The sequence below is a fragment of the Leucopleurus acutus genome (genome assembly GCF_964270905.1).
Source record: "Leucopleurus acutus genome assembly, chromosome: 4".
NCBI lineage: Eukaryota > Metazoa > Chordata > Mammalia > Artiodactyla > Delphinidae > Leucopleurus > Leucopleurus acutus.
In genome coordinates, this window is record NC_139146.1 from 46,231,123 (window position 1) to 46,243,767 (window position 12,645).

A 12,645-nucleotide genomic window follows, 5' to 3' on the forward strand; every position below is an offset into this window, starting at 1 on the left:
ACATCCTTTACAGCTCCTTGCTAGACAAAACAATTCCTTGAGAGAAAAAAAAGATAGTGAAGGGGGGCAGGGTGTGGGGAGCCACAAAGGAATTAGAGGGGAGGAACAGGAAGAAGAGTGAGCAACAACTTCCCTTTTCCCAAAGCGACCTGATTTATCATGCTTCTGTAATACTATTAAAGGGGTCTTGCAAGGGTTTTCAGAAGAAAATGGGCATTTATCAGATTTCTATGGAAAGATGCAATTGTATTGAATCCTTATTATCCTGATACTGTAGCAAACATTTAAACTGTATCAACTCATTAAAAAGTGACAACACATTAATTTGATGGTCACTATTATTCTCCTATTTTACCAAAGAGTAAACTGTGTAAAGTTACACCTCCTTAGTGAAGTTGGGGCGGCCTTGGACTGTACTCCTAACAAAACTCTCTCCTACCCATATCCACAAGTTTATTCAACTTCATGGTAAATCTGAAATAGGTGTTATACCTTTGTTTTAGATGAAGATGCTGAGGTTTGGGAAATTTGCTACTTACTCCCATATATGTATACTTGAATGTACTATTCCTTCAAAGGAACTGTGGTATCCTACAGAAAAATCACAAGCAGTAAAATTAGATCCTCAAAATTTAAAGAGTTGCTCCAAATTTAGACAGCTAGTAAGATGATGAAAAGGGTTTAAGTATAAATATGTCTAGCTCCAAAACTCTTTCACCTTCCAGTTCAGCTTACTGACTCCTCAAAGTAGCCTAGACAAAGGAGAGCAAGGCAGTGTCATTCTAATAGGATATTTCTAGGTGAAATTTTTGTTAGTTGTTATTGATTTATAATTGTTCTAACCTGAAGTGGTCTTATTTGCTAGAGATCTCAAAGTTATCTGGGTCCCTAGCACAGTTATAGGCACACACGCAACAAAAATGAATGGAGAGTTTGACAGATAACATCCTATTACACAAAGCAAATAGGAAAAAAAAATTCTTCATTTTACTGGTCATCAAATTAAATCTTTATTTAAGGGGTCAGGTGAGAACAGTTATTTAACAAGCCAGAATCCTTAAGTTTTAAATTGTCACTCTGGATATTGGCTTTCTGATGACCAATATGAGGAAACTCACCAGATAACTACAGAAAGGAATTAATACAGTCTGGAGCCATGCCAATGTGAGAGGGAAGGGCTGAAACGGGGTCGACCAAGTAAGCAGGACAATCTGCTAAAAGCTAGATTCAGGTTAACATATGGTGATGTTATTGGGCATTTGATATATGGTTATTAAGGCCTGTTTTGCTTTATTGTAGGATTTTTGAATTCCCATTTCCCATCCTATAGTTGACTTGTATGTGACTGAAATTTGACATTACCTTCACCATCCCTGTAGGCATATTTCCTGTTTTATTTTTTAATGGACAAATCTAATCCAGTATTTTAAAGGAGTTATTTATGGACTTCTCTAGGAAAATTCATTTACCTCTCCTCTATTAACCCATATTCATGTCAGAATGATGGCAATTACCAATATACATTATATTGAATTTTTAACATATCTTTCTTTTCCCTACTAAATGATGAAATCATTGAAAGAAACTCTACTAGTATAACCTCTTTTAGAAGTTTTTAGCTTTGTTCAAAGTAAGTTATCAATATATAATTAACTTACAATTGAAATTTTAGAATGCAATCATCTGTGCCTCAATCTTTGTTTATACTGAGTCCATTGTGGAATTGAATATTGGGAAGATGGAGTCTTTTAAAAATGTAAAGGTAGCTTTATAAATGTATGGTGATTGTAGAAATATTATAACTTCTTTCAGTTAAAATATAATTAATTAATTAAGGTACAATCCCTTTTGGAATAGTACTGAATGACTTGTTGGCTACATGATTTTAAGTACTAAAATTTACAGAAGGGAAGGAGTAGGAGGTGTTTAATATGTTCATCTTGTGCATGGTATCCAATCTCTGCTCCAGGATACTGGCTACTTGTGGACTCCATTCAAGTGTCCCCTTCTTGCTGTCTGGCTTTCATTTGGGTGTGGTCAATGCAAAGTACAGGCAGGCATCAGAAGGAGGGAGGGGAATGATGTCCAAGAATCTACAACCCTGGCTTTTTTCCTCTGGGTCATCACAGTTGGACATGTCCTTCTACCACATTTCATAATCCCTGCCAACCCCTGACCCTCTCCTACTTTTATCTTGCAGGCCTCTATAACCACACCACTCCAGTTATTTCTTCAGACCCAAAAGTGGGAAAATTTCCCTGCTATCATCAGCTCCAGGAGTATTGTACTGATCCACATTGTATTCTCTAAATCTGCCACACCTTTGAGTATAGTCCCTTTATCAAACTCTCCTCAATTATAATTATATAGTTCAGGAATGTTGTTGCTTGCTGACAAAGAAGATACTGAAAGTATTACATGTAACATTTGACTATTATTTACAGAGCACCTCCACATGGGAGGTGTCCTGAGGTAACATGAAAATATAAAAAGCAAAGGCTGTATCTTTATAAATTAAAACTGAAGTTTGAAAAATTCAGGTGCTTAACTCATTAGCTTTTTCCACGTGACCTCAAATAATAGCTTCCATTTTTTTTGCCCCTGTGCTGCACCAGTGTGATTTAAATTTTCACTATATCGGGCAAAGGACTACATGTGGTTATGTGGATGTAGCCACACGTCTCAATAAGAGGAAATGGAAAAACCAAAGGGTGGTAGAAGTTAAAACACTACCACCACCATACATTTATAAAATCAGCTTTACATTTTTTAGGGACTTCTTCCCAATATCTAATACCAGAATGCATTCATTATAAACAAAGATTGAGGCACAGATGATTGCATTCTAAAATTTCATTCAATTTTATGAAACCGTGCAACAAAAATTTTAGTTCTTCTTTCTTGGACATCTTTCCTGGATATTTTCCAGTGTGTCATGAGTACAAATTTAAGAGGCCAGTTGAGAAGTGCTTCTTGTATTTGTAGAATTTTTCCTGCAGAAAACAATTGGGGGTGTTTTGACTAGATGTGGGTGAAAAATAATTTATTTTAAAGTGAGAGGGAAAAACTTGACTAATAGAAAAGGAAATTATGCATTATATGGGAATACATATTAACTACCTTTAAGACTTATTAAATTGTTCTTTTTCAAATATATGGAGAAAACACTTCACTGAGAGTGAAATAGATTGTGAGCTCACCTTTATGCCAGAGGGACTTGACCTTTATCCAGTTAACTAAGTTACATTTATTGCTATTGATAGATACCAATTTTCTTATTTCTAGTTCCACATATTCTATGTGCCCCTATTTTAACAATATAAAATTTAAAATGTGTTCTATTGAATGTATATGTGGGGTTGAGAGGGGTTTAATTTTCGGGCTATAAATATCAAAGTTAACTAATACTTAATCAATTTACTTTTATTTCTCAGTCATTTGCTATTTCGAGTAGAAATGATATATGTCTTTGACTGCCATTAATACACATAAATATGAAAATTCTATAATTTTTCAGACCATAAAAGTCAATCAATAATCATTTATTTACTACTTTTTAATAGTATTTATTCAGAAAACACATTTTAGTTTCTACTCAATGCCAGGTAATACCTAAAAAAAAATATAAGAATCTGATCTTAAAAATACTTGGAGTTTAATGAAAAAACAGGCATTTAACTAGATAATATAGTATGAAGAGCTGCCAGCTGAATATATATATTTATATATGAATATATGGATATAAAATCACAAAGGTAAGAACAATTATATTGGTCAAGATAAGTTAAGTTATGTTGTGGTAACAATCCCCCAAATCGATGTGCCTTAACATGATTGTATATTTTTTATCTCTCATTCTGTATGTTAAATGCAGGCAGGCAGGTTGCTCTAGTTATTGATGACATCCAGGGATTGAGCTAACAAAGGCTTGATCTTGACACATGCTTTAATAATCACCAATCACAGAGCATTCATGACAAATTACACATTGAATCTTAAAACTTCTTCCTGGAAGTGACACATTTCACTTGACTTTATGTTTCACTGGTCAAAACAAGTCATAAGATGCTCAACTTCAGAGGAAGTGAAGAAGGCAACATGTTTAGAAAAGGAGAACTAAAATATTTGTTAGCAGCCTAAATGATTAACGTGGTGTTAAATTGTTAAATCTGAATATATAACTCAGAGAATATTCCACAGAGAAGGTAATACTTGAAATAACTCCTAAAATAGGAGAAAACATGCTTTTTTTTTCAGGAAGATTAGTTATTTCAAAAAATTTTTGTACCCTGGTCTGTTCTATATGTCCTTGTACTTAACTTATTTTTTTATTTAATAATTTGTGATAATAACAAGGATTTGTCTTTCTAATTATTAGACAAAATCTTTCCACACACACACTACATACATATGATAATTTGTAATTTTAAAAAGTCTAAAATATTTCACCAGTATTTTTTTTAATAGTCTATGTCCTTTGTCACATACTCAAACTGATACCAATGCTGTTATATGTTTACGAGTGTGTTCTAAGTTATTTTTGAGAGGTTTGTGTTTTCTCTCACGCTAAATATTTCCCTCTAGTTGTTTGTTCTATGTCATTTTAAAAGCAAAACTAGATGCTACAAACTTGATTTATTTATTAAATGACCTTCATTAGTTTTTTTATGTCCCAATATACTGGAAGCCCTTTATAAAAAAAGAAAGGAGAAAAATAAATGCACAAAGTATTTTTTTCTTACATACCAGAAAATGTTGTTTTGTTATTGTTGAATAGAATTTGAACTTGGTAAAGTTGATGTCTTCTTCAAAATTCAAAAAAGTGACAGTGCTAAAGCATATTTTGGACCTGGGAAATTCAATTTACCAGGCAATTTTAGAACAGTCATTAGAAGGTAAATGTTCTATTTGAGAGTTCATTTGTGGATGAAACTATAGCATGTTTGATATATTTTTAAAATAGTCCAAAATAAGCTTCAAATATAACATTAGAAAGGTTTTAAAAGACTTTTCCTCTTTTCTATGAGAAAAGAGTTGTAGTCTTATTTTTATTTTCCTTAGGAAGATAATATTGGAGGGTGGGATTTTTCAATAAAATATTCATAGTTTTCTTTAAAAGCTATTATAAAAATTTTTTCCCAACTATTCAGATAATGCTTCCAACATTCTACCAATCTTTGCAAAGGAATCAAGTTGATTTTCATCTTCTTCAACTGCAAATACAGCTTCCTTTTCTTTATGAAACTCCCTCTTCTCACTTTATTGCCTATTTCAATACTTGTTTCTCATTTCCACCAACTACCTACTTCTATTCTCTCTAGTCAGACTATACAACTTGTTGCCTGAATGTCCTGATTTTTATTTTTTATTTTCAATTCTATCTTTTGGGTTTAGAATAGTTTCTTCTCTTGTGTTTCAATGAAATGCCACTGGTTTCTTCTTCAAATTCCTTGGTTAAAAGAAATCAGAAATTCCAAGGCACTGACTCCTGGGTGCACTCAGAATATGCATTCACAGCCCTTGGATTGCTCACAAATATGTATTATTATATATGTGGTACAGACGAGGAAATGAAGGTTGAGAGATAATTATTATAATAAAAATAATTATAATAGTTAATGTATTTCTATCTTCTAGGAACTGTGATTTGCCTGTTACAGGAATTATCTCATGTAATCCATACAATAATACTAAGAGGTAGGTAGTATTGTCCTTTTACAGGAGAAAATGAAAGTCAAAAATAGTAAATAATTGGCCTATAGAGTGTGGACTTTTAACTAGTATTCTATGAAGAGGTCCCCCAAATAGTATTTACAAAATAACTCATAGGTGAATTCACATAACTTCTATGATTTTTCTGAATATTTATTTATTAATTAACCCTAACTCTAATGTCAGATTCATATATACCAAAACACCGCATGTGGAATGCTGATTTGTCCTGAAGTTAAAAAAAAAAATTGTCTTAGTCTGTTTGGGCTGTTTTAGCAAAATACCACAGAATGGGTATCTTATAAATAGCAGAAAATTATTTCTCACAGTTTTGAAGACTGAAAGTCCAAGCTTAAGATGCTGATATGGTCACATTCTGGTAAAGGCCCTCTTCCTGGATCATAACTGATGCCTCCTCTCTGTCCTCATATAGTGGAAGGGGCAAAGGATCTCTCTAGAGCCTCTTTTATAATAGCACTAATCCCATTCAGGAGGGCTGCACTCTCATGAACTATGAACCTCCCAAAGTCCCCACCTCCTAACGCTATCATCCATGGAGGTTAAGTGTTCAACATACGAATTTGGGGGACACAAACATTCAGACCATAGCATTTGGTAATTTCACCACACAGTCTAATAGCCAGTATTCTTACTTTTTTTTCAATTGCTTTTGGCACATTGAGATGCCTCACAGTTACATTACAATTAGTTTAAAAAGTTACAAAATATACTATTTTTAAATGCTACTTTAAAAATAATCTACTTTGTTATGACACAGGAAAAGACCATAAAACAATATTTAGAAACTTAAAAATGTTTGCTGGTCATCTTGTGGCCAAATCTTATGAGAATTATCAACCTTTGAGGTAAAGTATGCAATTTTCTTTTTCACTTAAAAAGCACAATTGCTTCACTTTACTGAACTTTTTATGGCATTGTGGAGATTAATCACATCCATAGCTTTTCCCCTTTAACTCTACATGACTTCCACTCTGGATGGAGTATATTTTCCAGTGCCATGATGTTGGACTTGGCTATGTGTTTTTCTTTGCTTAATCTTGGTAAACATGATTAAACATGTGGGTATGGTTTTCCTTGCTCTCTTGAGCACGTATGTTTTGCTGTAAGAATGTGTCATGAGTAACTTCTGATTAAAAGATCATAATAATTAGAAAACACACACAGCAGAGTTGAACCTAACTCACAATTCAGAACCAAGACTAGTTGATCCCCTGTAGACCCACAGACTCTATAAATATTTGAGATTCTTTAGCAGCAAAAAGAACACAGATATCAAGTGGTAATCAATAGTATGCTGAAGAGCAGGTATAAACAAGAAAAAACAGTCCCTTTAAGAAAAATGAGTAGCCTTTTAGAATGGTATCCTTTAGAAAACTTGGAGTGTTTGCTGTTACACTCTGCCAAGTTAAACCAGGGATTCCAGCTCATACAGTTATTATCACTTTCATAGTCATTGATTCAGAACTTAACAATGTTTTTATAATTAATTTAGTACATTAGCTATGCATGAAACTCTTCATTTCATTCCTGTGACTTGTAGTTAATTCACACACGGTGGGCTAACAATCACTTCCCCTTCTCATCTATGATGTCTTTATAACTTAAATCATTCATGTCTCTAAGTTAATTCCAACTGCCCAATCAGATAAAATTTCATTGATGGCATTGCATTTGTCTTTTCTTCTGTTTATGTTAACTTTCTTCTTGTATTCCAACAATCATATTGGAAACATACATAACATAAAGGTTATGAATGTGGGCTCTGTAATTAGACTGTTTAAATTCAACCACAATTACTTAATCTTGTTAAGCTTCAAATGTCTGCTTTTGGATGGGTTAATATTAATACTTGCCTTACTGTTGTTGCCAGCATTAAATAAATCAATACATTTCTTAGCACCATGGTTGACACATAGTAAGTGCTCAGTGGGTGGTGTGAAAGAGAGACTATAAGTCCAAAGGCTACCATTTTGGTTTATCACACAAGGGCCATCACAATACAGTCTAAAACTTCCTTGAGAAACCTACACTATCAAGTACCATCCTCGAACACTAAATGCCATGAATACAATTCATCCTTGCTTTAATATATGCTTTTTTATTCTGTCTATAATATCTCTATTCTTCCCTTTTTTCTCTAGCAGCCTAACTTCTCTATTTAAATATTCAATTCATATACTACCTCCTCTGAGGGAACTTCTGAGATACATCTATGATGAATTACTAATTTCATATTCATTATCCTATATATTTTTTTACTATGATTATGAGGTTCTATGTGAAATATCCATCAAATGGTCAGATGCAAGAATGTTTGGGGTCATTTTTATTCATCTCCATAACACTAATTCCTTTCGCCATAGTCAGTATGTGTTTACTAAATGAATGAATGTGTGTATGCAAAAATGAATGAGAATGATTTTTCACTTTTTGTGAAACAGATATTAATATGTGAAGACTCTCTACACATTTGTATTTCCTGCCGAAATTAGTAAATACAAAATCTTCCATGAATTTAATTTTCCATGCATCCACATGTCCTGAGATCAGTGAATACCATAGAAACCTTCCAAATATTCTTTCATATATTTTAATGAGTTCATCAGTACTCTTAATTATATAATTTCACTATGTTGGATCTTGTTATTTTATTAAAAATGACTCTTTCAATTTGTCATATTTGACATCACAGGTAAATACTAAGCATTTTAAGAGTTTCTGTGAATTTTACCATTCTTTGCTCTACTCTCCAAATTGGATATTTTCTGTCTACACTTGGAGAGTACAGTTGGTTGTCTTTTCAAAATCTTGAATAATTTTGATACTAATTTAACTGTGATAGACTAACTCCGGCATCTTGATTAGCCTCAATATTTTTAGTGCTCAATGGGGCATTTTTGTCAATGGTTTAAAGATTACAAAATTCAGAAATGAACATCTGCTATTCTTTTCTTCTTCACCACATAAAAATTCAATTCCAGAAGAAAATCAGAAAACCCTCCAGGATAGGTGCCTCTCCATATTGTCTTTATTTCACTGATGTCTGAAATTGTGTCTGTAGAGTTTAGTTATAGCAATAATCTTGTCAGACTGGGTACTCACTATGTGCCAGGCATTGAGTAGACTTTAGATAAATTACTCACTGAATTCTAAGTTGACACTAGGAAGTAGCAATCATTATCTTCAAAACATATAGATAGATGAATGGACAGGTAGATATGGAGCCTCAGGTAAATTAATTTACCTTCAGACACCTATTTAAAGAGCAGCCAAAACTGGCTTTGAATTCAGTTCTGAAAAATCCCAAATGCCTTAATCTTTTAATGTACCACATGGCCTCTCTGCTATTTTCCACTTAAAAGAGAAATTTAGTTGTTTAGTTAGAGTATGAAATAAAGCACTTCATAACCAAGACAATTCCAAACACACACACACACACACACACACACACATACACATACCATCCCCCCTCAAAATGACTTTGGTCCCCATTCCCCAAACTTGGCAAAGTCTCGATGTATAATTATAATATACCAGGCATAGCCTAGAAGGCTAGAAGGTAATTTTATCCTGATATTCTTTTGATATAAATGAGCAGGAAAGGCAAAAAATATTCCAGTCTTCCTCTTATTAACCAAATGAACATCTGAGCAACCTGCTTGAAACAAAGTCTTTGATGTAATTTACAGATCTTAGCAAAGTTCTGCCCAAAGCACTGTTGTAAAGATGAATAAGTGCATTATTAGAAAGTTAACAGAAATACAGATCCTTCATACAGTAATTTAAATCAAGTTCATGATGTAACTTAAGTAAATGATGAATGTAAATTGGAGGAAAATAATGATGAATTGCACATATGTTGGACAGAATGTTAATTTTTATCAGATTAAGGATACTAACTGAATAAAAAGGAAAATTTTATCATTAAAATAAGTGTTTGGTTCCCTTGTTGTTTCATAGTATCCTGTACATTTCCAATATAACACTCACATTATTTATAAATTAAATAAATTTATTTGCTTAATGCTTGTTTTTTATTAATAAAACTGTTTTTCCAGAGCAAGAACTAAATTTATCATGTATCCCTAGTCCCAAACACATAGTGGGGGCTCAGTGATTATATATTTGCATTAATTAGTGAATGGATTTATTTAGACAGTCTTACAACTGATCTAATAGACAACAACAAATACAAAACATCATACCAGCTTAGAAAATAATTTTAAACTATTTTAAAGTGTAGTATAAAATAAAGTTCCAAACCGAGTTTTGCTATGTACTACTAATATGACCTTAGACAAGTTATTTGATCTCTTAGTGCCCAGTTTCCTCATTTTAATTTAATAATGTCTACTTGCTAGCATTTTGATAAGGTTTTCATGAATCAAGAACAGTGTCTAGTATAGTGTCCAGTAGGGACTATATAAATATTAGATCTTATTTTTATTTTTCATTAAAAACTTGACATTTTGGGGTCCCATCTTCAGGTGTTTGGAGCTCAGCTGAGGATGTGGGTCCCAGCTGTGAGGCTGAACAGCCCTGGGGTGTGGGAGGACAAAGGGATCCAACTTGTGTCTTTCCTGCTTTGGGAATCAGTGTCCTGACTGTCTGGTGAAGCAGAGAGGTGGGCACCTGGGGTCCCTCCCGGCCCCATGGAACATCAGAGAAGGTATGGACTCTGAGCCGCAGAAACAGGATCCAGTAGAGAAGAACAAAGTGTGCTGTTGAATCTGCTAGATAGGTTCCTGGAGCAAGAGTAAAAGATTAGGCCTCATCACTGGGACATTTTAGATTGTGGCTGATAATCTCTACCACACAGGAGCATTGTGAGAAATGCATATGATGGCAAATGCAAAGTGGCAGACACTCAGTAAAGATATATATATATGTATTTCCTTATTTTCTTTTTGTGAGTGTGTATGTGTATATTTCTTTGTGAGAGTTTGTCTGTATAGCTTTGCTTTTACCATTTGTCTTAGGTCTTAGTTGGTACTTTTTTTTTTTTTTAGTATAGTTTTAGTGCTTGTTATCATTGGTAGATTTGTTTTTTGGTTTGGTTACTCTCTTCTTTCTTTCTTTCTTTTTTAATTACTGTTTAATTATTTTTATTTTAAATTATTTTTTATTTTAATAACTTTATTTTATTTTATTTTTCCTTTCTTTATTTCTGTTTTTCTCACTTTTCTTCTGAGCCGTGTGGCTGACAGGGTCCTGGTGCTCTGGCTGGGTGATAAGCCTGAGCCTCTGAGGTGGGAGAGATGAGTTCAGGATATTGGTCCATCAGAGACCTCCTGGATCCACGTAATATCAAACAGTGAAAGTTCTACCAGAGATCTCCATCTCAATGCTAAGACCCAGCTCCACTCAATGACCAGCAAACTACAATGCTGGACACCCTATACCAAAAAACTAGCAACACAGGAACACAAGCCACCCATTAGCATAGAGGCTGCCTAAAATCATAAAAAGGTAACAAACACCCCAAAACACACAACCAGACATGGTCCTGCCCACCAGAAAGACAAGATGCAACCTCATTCACCTGACCACAGGAACCAGTCCCCTCCACCAGAAAGACTACACAACACACTGAAGCAAACTTAGCCCTGAGGGGCACACACCAAAAACAATGGGAACTACGAACGTACAGCCTACAAAAGGAGACCCCAAACACAGTATATTAAGCAAAATGACAAGACAGAGAAACACACAGAAGATGAATGAGCAAGGAAAAAGCCTACCAGGCCAAACAAATGAAGAGGAAATAGGCAGTCTACTTGAAAAAGAATTCAGAGTAATGATAGTAACGAAGATCCAAAATCTTGGAAATAGAATGGAGAAAATACAAGAAACGTTTAACAAGGACCTAGAAGAACTAAAGACCAAACAAACAATGATGAACAACACAATAAATGAAATTAAGAATTCTCTAGAAGGAATCAATAGCAGAATAAATGAAGCAGAACAGAGAAGTGACCGGGAAGATAAAATAGTGGAAAAAACTACCACAGAGCAGAATAAAGAAAAAGGAATGAATAGAATTGAGGACAGTCTCAGAGACATCTGGAAAACATTAAATGCACCAACATTTGAATTATAGGGGTTCCAAAAGAAGAAGAGAAAAATAAAGGAACTGAGAAAATATTTGAAGAGATTATAGTTGGAAACTTCCCTAATATGGGAAAGGAAATAGTGAATCAAGTCCAGGAAGCACAAAGAGTCCCACACAGGATGAATCCAGGAGAAACATGCCAAGACAAATATTAATCAAACTATTAAAACTTAAACACAAAGAAAAAAATATTAAAAGCAGCAAGGGAAAAAAACCAATTACCATACAAGGGATTACCCATAAGGTTAACAGCTGATCATTCAGCAGAAACTCTGCAAGCCAGAGGGAGTGGCAGGACATATTTAAAATGATGAAAGGGAAAAACCTACAACCAAGATTACTCTACCCAGCAAGGATCTCATTCAGATTCAACAGAGAAATTAAAACTGTTATAGACAAACAAAAGCTAGGATAATTCGGCACCACCAAACGAGCTTTACAACAAATGCTAAAGGAACTTCTCTAAGCAGGGAACACAAGAGAAGGAAAAGATGTACTAAAACAAATCCAAAATAATTAAGAAAATGGTAATAGGAACATATATATTGATAACTACTTTAAATGTAAATGGATTAAATGCTCTAACCAAAAGACATAGACTGCCTGAATGGACACAAAAACAAGATCTGTACATATGCTGTCTACAAGAGACTGACTTCAGACATAAGGACACATACAGACTGAAAGTGAGGAAATGGAAAAAGATATTCCATGCAAATGGAAATCAAAAGAAAGCTGAAGTAGCAATTCTCATATTAGACAAAATAGACTTTAAAACAAGGATTATTACAAGAGATAAA